This window comes from Heloderma suspectum, chromosome 4 (genome assembly GCF_057233095.1).
Source record: "Heloderma suspectum isolate Gila_16-S chromosome 4, 16-S_ref, whole genome shotgun sequence".
Taxonomy (NCBI): domain Eukaryota; kingdom Metazoa; phylum Chordata; class Lepidosauria; order Squamata; family Helodermatidae; genus Heloderma; species Heloderma suspectum.
Genome location: NC_139461.1, coordinates 217,158,187 through 217,171,230, shown reverse-complemented (window position 1 = coordinate 217,171,230; position 13,044 = coordinate 217,158,187). Strand labels below are relative to the sequence as shown.

The 13,044-nt window shown below is 42.6% G+C and overlaps 1 protein-coding gene across 2 annotated transcripts in view; it reads left to right on the top strand.

The window, feature by feature from the left end:
* The window catches only part of PDE4B (phosphodiesterase 4B), a 352,041-nt gene that overhangs the window by 217,639 nt on the left and 121,358 nt on the right, over nucleotides 1-13,044 (top strand). The window lies entirely within an intron of this gene.

Here is a 13,044-nt window from a genome sequence, read left to right as displayed (position 1 = left end):
TGATTTCTTTGCTTCCCTGTCTACACCTCTGGACTCAACCTTGCATACACTCGATGTGCACCATGCTTTGGCTTCCTACAAGTCAAAGACTGAGCAGTTCTGACTTTCACCTCCCCTGTTTGTCTGCTACAGTGGCAAACACAAAGGCCAGCCTCTCTCATCTCAGTGCTTCGCCTCCTGGGTTGTCAGGACCATAGAGCTATCATGTGAGCTGGCTGGACTCAAACTGTCTGCACCAGTCTGAGCTCACCCTACTTGTGCAGTAGTGACCTTGGTCGAATTTGACAGAGGGGTTGTTATCCCTAAACTGTGCTGCACTGCAACCTGGTCAACACCATCTACTTTGGTTAGATGTTTGGGCTAGATGTTTGGGCTAGATGTTTGGGCTAGAGCTGACTATGCCTTTGGTTGTGCTGTCCTTTCTTCTATTTTGTAACAGGACACTGACCCACTACCTTGTAAGTGAACTTGCTACTTACCTATATGTTTGATGCACAGAAACCACGAAGAAGAGACAGGTTGCTACCTGTTACTATAGTTCTTTGAGTCATCATCTGTGCATTCGCACAACCCATCTGCCATTCCTTCTTTGGTGTCATATTCAGTTTCGATGTCAGATACCAAACACTGTCATCATCTACAATGTTGGTCTCAAGGAACTGAAGGAATAAGCAGGAACCTGCTAGGGACATACACACTGGGACAGTGGGGGAAGGGTTCCCACCCAAACTCCTCAGCTATAGAAGTAGGATGGTGCAGGCATCCGGTTGGGGCTGGAAGCTCAGTGATTTCTCGCTGGCTTGTCCCCCCGGACTCCAGTCCAAGGATCCCCTCGCTTGCCCGACTTGGTGTGTGCTGAGTCAGGCAAGCACATGGCCACCTGCTCCCTCAACAAACTGCCATTATGCGTAAAAATATATAATATATACAAAATAAATGGACCATTTATGCCTGTAATGTTGTATAAATGGCCGCTTTATGGCTATCAGTTGTGTAAATGGTTATTATGAAAAAGGCTGAGCTGCCATTTTTATGCAGAATGGTGGCTTGGCGAGGGAGCAGGCACCTGTGTGCCAGGTGCCTGTGGACCGCCCGGGGGCGCACTGCACATCGTGAGCATGGTTAGGCAGCTGGCGGGGGTCTGGTGAGTGGGGCAAGAAATGGTGAGTTTCGCTCATCCCTATAGAACCTAGGGAGGTGGTGGGCTCTCCCACACTGGAGGCATTCAAGACGGGGCTGGACAGCCATCTGTCAGGGATGCTCTGACTTGGATTCCTGCACTGAGCAGGGGGTTGGACTCGATGGCCTTGTAGGCCCCTTCCAGCCCTACTATTCTATGATTCTATGATACCTAGGGAGGTGGGGGGCTCTCCCACACTGGAGGCATTCAAGACGAGGCTGGACAGCAATCTGTCAGGGATGCTCTGACTTGGATTCCTGCATTGAGCAGGGGGTTGGATTCAATGGCCTTGCAGGCCCCTTCCAGCCCTACTATTCTATGATTCTATGAACTTTCCCAAATTGAGGCTCCACACAGGTGCAGAGCCCATATGTGTGAATGCACAATTTGAAAAACTATAGTTACAGGTAGCAATCTGTCTTTATTACTTCCAACTTAGTCCCCCTACATCTTGTTTCTGTGGTTACTGGCTTCTGAAGCTAACCAGAGTGCCCCATCTAGGACCCTTTCTGATTCCTCTCTCATTCCGTGGTAGAAAAAGAAGGAAAAGTAAAACTCCCTAACTGGAGCTGCAGAGCTGATTGCAGTTTTCTCCCACCTGAGCAAGTGGGCGTGCTCAGCACCTCTCAAGAATTAGCTTCCTTAGAAGCAATTTTAAAAATTCAGAAAAAACAAGTGGTATGGTTCCCTCAGGAAATGCATGGGTCCTCTTTGTGAGTAAACATGGATAAGTTCATACTGTGCACATTTTTTCTTGAAAGGTTCCTTGAAATGAAATGGAATGCATTGCTTCCTTTGGGATAGCCACTGGAATGCATTAAGCAAGGCTGATGGGTTGCTCATACAGCGTTTTTTATGGCCATTCCCAAATGGCCAGACAGAAAAATATTGCTCTTCCACATGGCCATTGGAATGCATTGAGATCTGTGTGTGAAATTTCAAGAACCCCACAGTGTCTCAGGCACACACAGGGAGCCCCCCCCCCCGACTGCTGAAGTGTTTAAATATTTACAGCTTCTCTGTTTCTTTAGAAATAGGTTGTTGTTCTGAATTATCTTCTATAGAATTCAGTTAGAATAGGTCTGGGTACTGCAGAATTGTGTATAGGAAACAGGAGCCCCCTCAAGACTCTGGGGTGCTTAAAGACCCCTTTCATGTTCCTTTGTCACCATATAAGTATAATTCGAGGATTTATATTGTGCTCTTTCTAAATGTTCCCATGCATGAGCTCAATGGTCATCTAGGCAGACACCCCTGCCCCAAACCTACCAGGGGGCAGAAGGGACAGGCAGCAGAGGGAATGAGTGGCAGTGCTGAATATTCCTTCACCCAAGTGCTCCGAAGAGAAGTACCAGGTGAGACAGCCTCTGCTGCCCTTATGATCGCCAGTGTATCTGAGGCCCCACCCTTGATATAGCATACATTGATGCATCTCTTCACAGTACCAGGCCATCATAACAAAAAAAATAAGGAAAGCTGGCATTAGTCACAATGGGGTCCATGGGCCCCAGTATTTGCCCCACTGTGTCATGTGAGGATCCAGGCCTGGTGCCACAGAAGGAGAGAGAAGGGGGAGTATGCATGCCTGATGCAAGGGTCAGCATTACATCTAAACAAGGGGCAAACTAATATTACTGTATGCATATAATAAAAATTAGGACTACTATTCAGTGAAGGGACTACTATGTGCATGTGCAGGAGAAGTGAATGCACATATACCCCACAATATCTCTGTATTAGACAGAAGTGGGAGGGTTCAGTCTTTTCTGACAGTGTGATTCCCATCCATATTTGCAATAACAAAGAAAAGAAAGGACAACAGATCAAACTTAAATGTATATTGAAATAAAAGGAATAATTCTCATTTGATACACAGAACAGAAATACACAGTCAAGAGATAGTAATATTCTTGATATTATTGACAGTCTGGTTGTTATTGCACCATAGCAGCAAAGAAGTCAGTTTCCTTCAGCTATTGCGGGTGTAAGGAGAGAAAATAAAGAGACAAGACACTAGTATTTGAAATTTGGGCCACATTTATTGAAATTGCTCCAAACTGCGAAGGGGGAAACTAAGCGGGCAAGTGTAGCCTAGCATTGTATTGAGCAAAACATTCGCTGCCTGTAGAGTGGCGTCTTTGATCGCTACCCCTCAGGACTCCTCAATTTTGGGTCAGGAGGCCTTCCTTCCCCTGTCACCTTCCCTGAAGCCACAAAACTCATAGTGGGTGAGCAGAGTTGGCCTCAAAGGTAATCCCTGTCTCCCAACTGGGGCTGCCTGCAAAACCCTTAGCTGGAAGCCTCAGGCCTTACCAGTCACCTGAAACGGTGCCTCCAAATGCTTGCCAACCCTATAACCCACCAAGGTGCCCGCACATAACCACCTATTTAAATCTGACCAATTAGCCTAAGTGATTAAATGAAGCCACAACAACTCCTGGACCCCACTTACCCTGTGAAGTAGGCAAAAAGATGCATAGCCAGGCCAATCAGACTATGAGCCAAAAATTCCTACTCAGCCCCCAAAGGAATGACCAGTAAAAAACCCACACTGCATACAGGGCGGGATGGAGGGAGGAAGCTGGATGTGATGGGAAAGGACTTAACAGGGTTCACAGAGGAAGAAGAAAAAAACAATGAGCTCACAGTCCTTTTGTAGTTGTTGCAATTTCTTATAGTTGGGATTAGAATTACTAATTACTGTTTACAAGTATGGATGGCATTGTCCCTGTTCAGGAGGCATTTTTTAATGTAACCCACAATATTTCTGCATTAGATAGGAGAAGTGGACAGGTTTAGTCTTTTTTAACAGCGTGATTCCCATCCATATTTGCAATAACAAAGAAAAGAAACAACATCCGAGATCAAATTTAAATGTATATTGAAATAAAAGAAATACTTCTCATTGATACATAGAACAGTAACCCACAGTCAAGTGATAGTAATAGTAATACTCTTGATATTATTGACAGTCTGATTGCTATTGGCCCATAGCAACAAAGAAGTCACAAGTTTCCTTCAGAAGGGAAAAAAACACACAATGAGCTCACAGTCCTTTTATAGTTGTTGCAGTTTTCTTGTGCAGGAATCAAAATCTTCATTCTTAGTTTCTTGTATCCTAAAAACAAGTAAAGCAGGCCTGGGAATAATATAGTATAGTCTGCTGCCCTTCCCGCTGGAGCAGCTTTCTCTTCTTGGGCAAAGCTGGACTCCTGAAATCTTCTCTTTACATACATAATTCAAATACAATTATCTAACAATACTTAACTATGTCTTCAGATTTAAGAAGATACATATTTTACAATATTACAAAATTATGACTCTGCTATTAAAGTCTATATTAATCCCACCAAAACAATGTCTAACCATTCCCACAAATAATCTTTGAAACCTAATTAATAACTTGATCCCAACACATACTTAAAAACAAGTAAAGCAGGCCTGTGAATAACATAGAGTCTACTTGGGCAAGGCTGGACTGCTGCAATCTTCTCAAAGAACCCAGTCCATCCAGAAGAGTACTTACTGAGCATACTCCAAAAGCTGATTCTAGAAAGAGAAGGGGAGGGTAATAACCCCACCCAGTGCCAACAAACACAGGCATGCTAGATTTACCATTCTTTTAACAATGCTGGGAGCAACAACTGAAGCATGGGCTACACACCACTGGAATTTTACTTCTTAAATTCACTGCAGCAATTTCAACTACTGAATGGACAAGGTACTGTACAGCTTTACATTAGCTTGTCTCTTCAGCAGTGGAAACTGCTTTAGCAAAGTCAAGACATAATGCTCCAGATACATGTGTAGCTTTGTATGTATCATACGTGCACATGCCCGTGCACACGCGCGCGCGCGCACACACACACACACCTTCTTTGGATCCAGGGCTAAGTCTCTTTATACTAACAGACCTTATTCAAATTACAAGTGACTTCATCCAAAAATCTTATGTTCAAAACAACATAAGTGGAAAGGAAGAGTTCCTAGATTTTCATCTTTTCTCTCAGATTTTACTTGAGTACACAGACTTGAAGTCTGAATTAGTCACTCTGTCATTAAGTGCAGTACCCCCTAAGCTCTCCTTAGAAGTTAAATGTGATTAAGCCCTGCAGGCATACTGCTTTACTAGTCCTTGTTGCTTTCCTCCCTGAAGGGCAAACTGCAGTGGATAAGTTTGAATTCTTGTTTAAATTTTATCTATCTATCTATACACACACACACACACACACACACATATACATACACACACGTACTCAAGTTGAGATGTTCTTGAAAGGCCAGTCTGGCACATGCTTTAGTTACACAAAGTAACATTCTGTTCGTTTGGGCTAATGCCTCTCCATCACAATGCACCACCAACAGCTAATGGCATGCAGTTATCCTTTCTTGGAGTTGTCATTTTGAACTATTATTCCAAGCTGCCTAGTTTTCAGCTCTAGCCTTTCACATTTTATTATTTATAAAAGTTCACCTTTTGTTACTTATAATGCAGGGAACGAATAAAACATTATTGGGAGAGCAACTTTTATGAGTGCATGAAATGGCTTTGTGTGGGAAAAGGTTATGGTCTTTATATGCTTGTCAGAAATTTTTGAAAGATTAACTGGGTTTGGGTGTATTTGGACAGCACATTTCTTCAAGAATAGACTTTTTTATTGTTTGCTCCATCACTGCTGTTACCTCAGTTGGGCCATCTTTTCCTACAATCCTGCAACTTACTTCAGTTAGACTAAAGCAGTCTATGAGCAGATTTTAGAATGGTGACTTACACATTGCCAAAATAGAGGACATGCCCCACAGAAGAGGATGTCAATTTGCATAGAATTTGCTGGTTTATATACATATATGCAAATACAAAAACAATTACTAGAATTTAAATTACACAGAAGGCAAACCAATTAATTTACATTCCAAATCACCCCCCAAATTCTTAAATTGATTTGCCCAATCACCCCAATCACACAAATTGCTTCTCTTATTCAATTAATTTACTCACATATGATCTAGATCTTGCTCCAAAATCACTTTCCCTTCAATTGTATTTACCCCCCCCTCCCTTTGATTCAATCACTTCATTAGAACCCCCTGCCCGACATCAAATTCAATTCAACATAACTAAGTAGGGTAGAGGTGCGCATCATGATTCCTTTCTGGTTGTGGGGTGGAGGGAATCCTTACTATGTGATAAGGTCGTAGCCGCTAATATGTCATGTTTTCTTTTAACTGAAGTAAGCCAGCCAAAGGCAATCTGGCAAAACAGCAGCTGAGCTGAACTTCCAGTCATACAGTGCAAACTGAAAGCTCAAATGCCTCTGGGTAGGAAAGGGAAATAATGTCATTCTGATACCTTTTCAGGGACAATTGTACAAAACAAGAAAAGGCAGGGGCAGCCATTTCTTTTTCTGTACGGTTGTCCCTGGAAAGGAAATGGAAATTATGTCATTTCTACCCGGGAGGACATCTGATGTTTCAGTTCGCACTACAGATGGCAAGCAAATCAGCTGAGCTGCTTGTGTTTGGCTGGCTTAATTCAGTTAAAAGAAAGACATTGGTGGCCACCACCTTGTCTCATCCCCTGTTTGTCGAGTACCTAATATATGGGAACCAGATGTTTTCCTGGAAAGCTCTTTGAAATACTAGGAGGTATTTTCACTTGGCCATCTTAGAAAGTTTACAGCCTACTATATATTTGCTCTCATGCAAACAATAAAGTTGGATTAATTCAAACCTGAAGTAAAAAAAAAAATAACTTCACCCACCCAGACAGCTTTAGCTGTTAGGCAGTATGGAAATGTAATAAATGAATGAATAAATAAATAGGTTGTTTATACTTTAATGCATAGGCCTATTCTCTGCCCATGAGAGCCCCTAAAGTACATAGGAACATAAGAAGAGCCATACTGGATCTGACCAAGGGTCTATCTAGTCCAGCATTCTCTTCACATGTGGCCAGTCAGCTACCTGTGGGAAGCCTACAAGTAGGACAGGAGTGCAATAGCATCCTCATATTTCCCAGTAAATAGTAAAATTTACCATTGGTAAACAGAGGCATACTTTCCTTGATACTGGAGGTAACTAATATATAGCTTTCATGACTAATAGCCATTGACAGCGTTACCTTCCATGAATTTGTCAGATCCCCTTTCAAAGCCATACAAGTTGGTGGCCATCACTAGATCTTGTGGTAGCAAATTCCATAGTTTAACTATGCACTATGTGAAGAAGTATTTCCTTTTATCTGTCCTGAATCTCCTATCATTCAGCTTAAGCGGATGACCCTGGGTTCTAATGTTATGAGAGTATTATTATCCACTTTCTCCATACTATGCATAATTTTGTACACACCTATCATGTCTCCCCATACTCACTTTTTTTCTAAGCTGAACAGTCCCAGACAGCGTAACCTTTCCTCATACAGGAGTTGCCCCTTGATCATTTTGGTTGCCCTCTTCCAACTCTTCAATATCCTTTTTGAGGTGCAGTGACCACAGTATTCCAAGTGTGGCCACACCATAGATTTGTATGAAGACGTTATGATATTGGCAATTTTATTTTCAGTTTCTTTTCTAATTATTCCCAACATGGAATTTGCCTATTTCACCGCAGTCATTGACATTTACATCAAGCTATCCACCACTATCCCAAGATCTCTTTCTTGGTCAGTCACCACCAGCTCAGATCCCATCAGCGTATATGTAAAACTGGGATTTCTTTGCTCCAACTTGCATCACTTTACACTTGCTTACACTGAATGCATCTGCCATTTTAATGCCCATTCTCCCAGTTTGGAGAGCTCCATTTGGAGCTCTTCCTAATCTAATCCCCCTTTTTAAACCACTGTAATAATTTGATATCATCACCAAATTTGCTACCTCAGTGCTCACGCCTAATTCCAGATCATTTATGAACAAGTTAAAACACATTGGTCACAATACAGATTTTTGTGTCACCATACAACGTACTGAAAAAACTACACCAGTACAATTAACCATTTAAAAGGAATAAAAGTAGCAAACTTAGCTCAAAAAAAGAAAAAAATCAGAGCAGCACAAAACCAAAATCAAAGCAGCAGAAAATAACCATCAAATCAGTATACTAGCAAGGAAAGACAACTGTTCTAAGCCAAAGGCCCAATCAAACAACACAGCTTTGAAGTGTTAAAACTCAAGGAATGGGAGTTGCAAAATCTAGGCACTGCATCTGAAAAGACCTTGTCCCATGTTAACACCAGTGACACCTCTACCTCTTATGATCGTGGGTCATGGAGCAGGACCTCTGGTCACTGTCTCAGCAGGCAGGTTCAAGTGGAAAAAGTGGTTCTGTAAATACCATTGTCCAAAGTTACAGTTAAGTACTGACTTCTAAATGTGGTATGTATGCTTTTCGTTGCAACCTTAAATTACTGAATCTGTCTTCAAGAGAAATGTTTCAAAATAGCTGAAAGCATGAAAAATATTGCAAACACCTTCAGAAAGAAGTTTATGCATTAATATAGCCTGGAACATACAGCTATAAATAGTGTGTTCTCAAGTAAGTAACAGAAAATCTGCATTAAAATAATGTTCAGATCTGACTCAAACTGCACAAGCAAGGTAATTCTGATTACATACTGTGTATTGCTCTCTGGACAATATAATCTTCTTTTCTTTTCTGTTTTTGCTCTACAAAGGAGAAAAGGGATGTCTTATATGTGAAGCTAACTCATACACTGGATTTTTTTTTTTATGAGCAAGTTAAAAGCATGGCCAGAACAGGTTGCGTCTTTGTCAAAGGCAGTAGCAACTGAGCTTTTGGAAAGTTCAGTTCATTGACAACATCTTGGTCAGATCTATACATTTCTCCTGGGCAACTGCCCCTCCTAGGATCTTCCACTACTACCATTACATCTTATAGAGAACAGATTGGCACACATGCTTTTAGACAGAATAGAAGAGGGTCCTGTCCCCCACAGTTTACTCTCCCTTTCAAAACTGGAAACTGTCTCTATCCCGAACCTGGTATAGTTTGTTACCATACTGGCTTTACAAAATTCAGAAAACAATTCATTTAAAATATTTTAACCCAGGCAAACTGCCATCACAAGGTGGCTTAAAGATTATAAAACATAACAATACAATTACAGGTGTCCCAGAGGTCTTCTCAGTGGTCAGTTGATGGTAGCTGCAAATTTTCTGCTGGCCAGGAAGGATGATGACAGCAATAATAATCCTTCCCCTGGCTTCCCTGATGGACCAGCTGCTGCAGTGGTTCCTGGCAGCTAACAATTCATCTGGCCCCCTGCACTGAGTCCAAATTCAATGTCTGAAGGCTCTAGGCTCTTCTCAGTGACCAGCTGGTGGTTCTGCTGTCCCCTGCCATGGCAGCAGTTGGGAAACCCAGGGGTTGAGTAAAATAGACCTAGCTACTAATTGTAGGTTAACTGTGGGTTGCTTAACTTATGGTTAACCTATAGTGTCTGGATTCGGACATCAAGTAGCAACTACCGATCAGTCTGATGAGGGGTTGAATATTCAAAATGACCATGGAAAATGCCTGGCACACACAGTGACAAACCATGAGTTAATTAACCCAAAATTTCCCACCATCACATGCAAACTGGGTCTTTATCTTTTTTTGCCAGTTGTGAAAGGCATATGTATTATTTGTAACTTGTCCCTTGGTGGAGGTCCAATCTTTTCCTGAACAGAGCTTTTATCCATTTTAAGGGAACAAGCTGCAAATGGTAGAAGAATTCACTTTTCACAACTGGTATGGCAGTTTTACTTAAGCATCTGTACTTGCACCCAAGAACAAAATGTACAAAAATAGTGCAGCTTAAGGAAGTTGGACAGTTTATATATATAACTGCCTAACTGCCTAACCCGTGGAATGATATAATTCCTATGGGACACAAAATGGACCTTTGTGGCTAATCAGCCTAATCATAGTATCAGAAATAATGAAGCATTGAGTAGGATAAAACACACACATCAACCTTCTGTATTTAACCATGTAACTGAGACCACTTAGTGAACCATATTCAGAGAAAAGAATCAAATAATGTGAAGTACACCAGTGTGGGAATGTGGATAAGATCACTCCAGATGAGTCAGACAACTAAGGAATAACTGAGGCTGCTCTATTCAGATAATGGTATCCAAGGGCATTGTTAGGACAGGCCCACCTGGGCACAGGCCCCAGATCTTTTTTGAGCTGTGCCCCGGATCTTTTGAGCTGTCCTAATTGCCAATTTTTTTTACATTTTCCCATTGACTTGCATTGGAAAACAGAAATGGCCATAACCTTTTTAGGTTGTAAGATAAATACATGAAATTTGGCAAACTGGTAGCCCCCATGGAGCTTATTGAACCTGCCCAATTTCAGGTAGTTAGGTCCAGTGGCTTTTGTGCTAGTCACAGGTAAAATTTGCTGTTTTCAAGAAAATCTGTCAAAGCAAAGAGCTATATTTTTTTTATGCTTCCACATACATGCATGGAACTGGGGGACCTGGCAGCCCTTATGGTGGTGACTGAGCCTGACAAAGTTCAGACAATTAGGTCCAGTGGCTTTTGTGCTAGCCACAGGTAGGGATGTATGAATCCCCTTACCTGGGGTCCGCAGGTGGGGGGAGGCGATTCGTTCCTCCCCCCCAGAATCCTCGCTGGCCGGCTCCACTCCACAGTGAGTCCACGGAGCTGCCAGCCAGCTCCGTTCCGCAAGAAATACGGCCGCCATTGCTGTGCCGTATCGCCGCTGATGAGAAACAGGAAGTGATCCAGACGCATATGGCGTCCGCTACACCATTTGCATCCCTGTTTTTTTCACGTGATAGGCTACGTGAATATCTATGTAAATACAGCCACGTAGCCTATCGCAAGAAGAAACAGGGACGCAAATGGCGTAGCGGACGCCATTTGCATCCGGATCATTTCCTGTTTCTCAGCAGCAGCGATATGGATGGCAGTGGAGGCCGTATTGTTTGCGGAATGGAGCCACCGGCAAGGAGGATTCGGCTCCGCGATGGTCCGGCGGGAGGTGGAGGTGAGTGGGATCATTCCGCCACGGACTCTGGAGAACAAATTCCCTGGAATTCTGCCTCATTGAAGTCCGTGGCAGAATTCGCCGCCATCCCTAGCCACAGGTAAAATCTGCTTTTTTCAAGAAAATCTGTCAAAGCTGTAATTTTTTGTGTGCTTCCATATAAATTTATGGAATTTGGGGACCTGGCAGCCCCTATGGAGCTGACTGAACCTGCCAAATTTCGTTAGGTCCAGTGGCTTTTGTGCTAGTCATGCATAAATTTTCCTTTTCTCAAAGACTAAAATCCCCATACAGGGGATTAGAGATCCTAATCAGAAGGTGTTTAAAGTGACATCAGGAGATCACTATCCCTAATCTCTGGTGTAGGTTTTTTTTGAGGTGTAAAAAAACATCTCTCCCCTACTTTTCTTTTCTGCTCTTCCATGCCCACTGTTGGGAGCTTGCTTGCAATGAAATTTTGAAGAGGGAGAAGAAAGGGAAGAAAGAGCTCATGTGAAATACTGGTATTTCACACTGCATCTGATTTTGCTACCCCAAATTGGAACCTTTGGCTTCTGCAGAAGATTAGTAGCTTCAGTACAGCAAAGGATCCAATCAGGCTCCACAAACTTGTTTCTCCCCCTCCACTTTAATTTCTCCTAAATAGCTGTAGGACTCAAATTATTCCAAAAGGAGGGTTAGGACTATATGGCATCATGACTGAAGAACTGCTGAGGCTTTTAAATAGGTTCTACAGTTTTAAAAAAGCTAGAAAAAGCCCTCAGCCACCTCACCTCATAAAGTTAATTTAAGTACATGTAATCCTTACAAACCCTCCACAGTCTCCCAAATTCCTCTGAAGTACTACCTCTCTGAATGGAGCCACTTGGCTCTTTTTGGTCTACCGCCCCCCTACTGCCCCAACGCATTTCCAATCACCGTTCTTCTTTTCTTCTTCATCCCCCTATCCTGTTCTTTCTTTCTCTTCTTTATTCCACCCAGAGCATATCTTGGGGAATTCTTAAAGAGAATTATCTTCAGTGGGCAAGAGAAGTTCTGAACTGTATTTGATTTTATACAAACAGACAAGAGGGTTGGGTTTTCTCCTTCTCACTCAAGTCTTTGAGAAGAGTGGGTTCACATGGTTGCAGAGAAACAAATGTGGGGCTGTTTTGTTTGTCAGTTGCCATTATCCAGCAATAGGAAGGGCTGTAGCTCAGTGGTAGAGCACATGCAGAAGGTCCCGGGTTCAATCCCCAGCATCTCCAGGTATGGCTAGGAAAGAATCCTGCCTGAAACCCTGGAGAGCCGCTGCTGCCAGTCAGTGTCAACAGTACTATGCTAGATGGACCCAGGGTCTGGCTCAGTATAAGGCAGCTTCCTATGTTACTATGCACAGAAAGCTTTAATAAAAATAGGAGTTAGGGCTTTGTTTTTTAAGTGGAGAGGAGATAAATACTGCTCATTTATATAATCCTATGTATGCCTACTCAGAAGCCCCATCATGTTTAATGAGGCTTCACCTCAAGAGAAGTATGCATGGGATTCCAGCACAAGTTACTTTTGCAGGGGGATTTGCACCTTGATGTTCTGCATGTGTTTACTCAGAAATGAGTCCTGAGTTGTGAACATGGTACTGCAGGCTTAATAATACAGTGCCTACCCAATTCCATCTAATGAAATGACTACCCTTTCAGCTCAGTCCTATGCATGTTTTGTCATTTGTGTGTGTGTGTGTGGGGGGGGGGGTTATTCATGAACTCTAGCTTCAGTGGTGAGGGAAAGGCACTTAGTACATGCTCAGAGCTTCTCCATAACTTAACCCTAGTTTTGAAAACAGACTGATTGGCTGAATCCTGGTA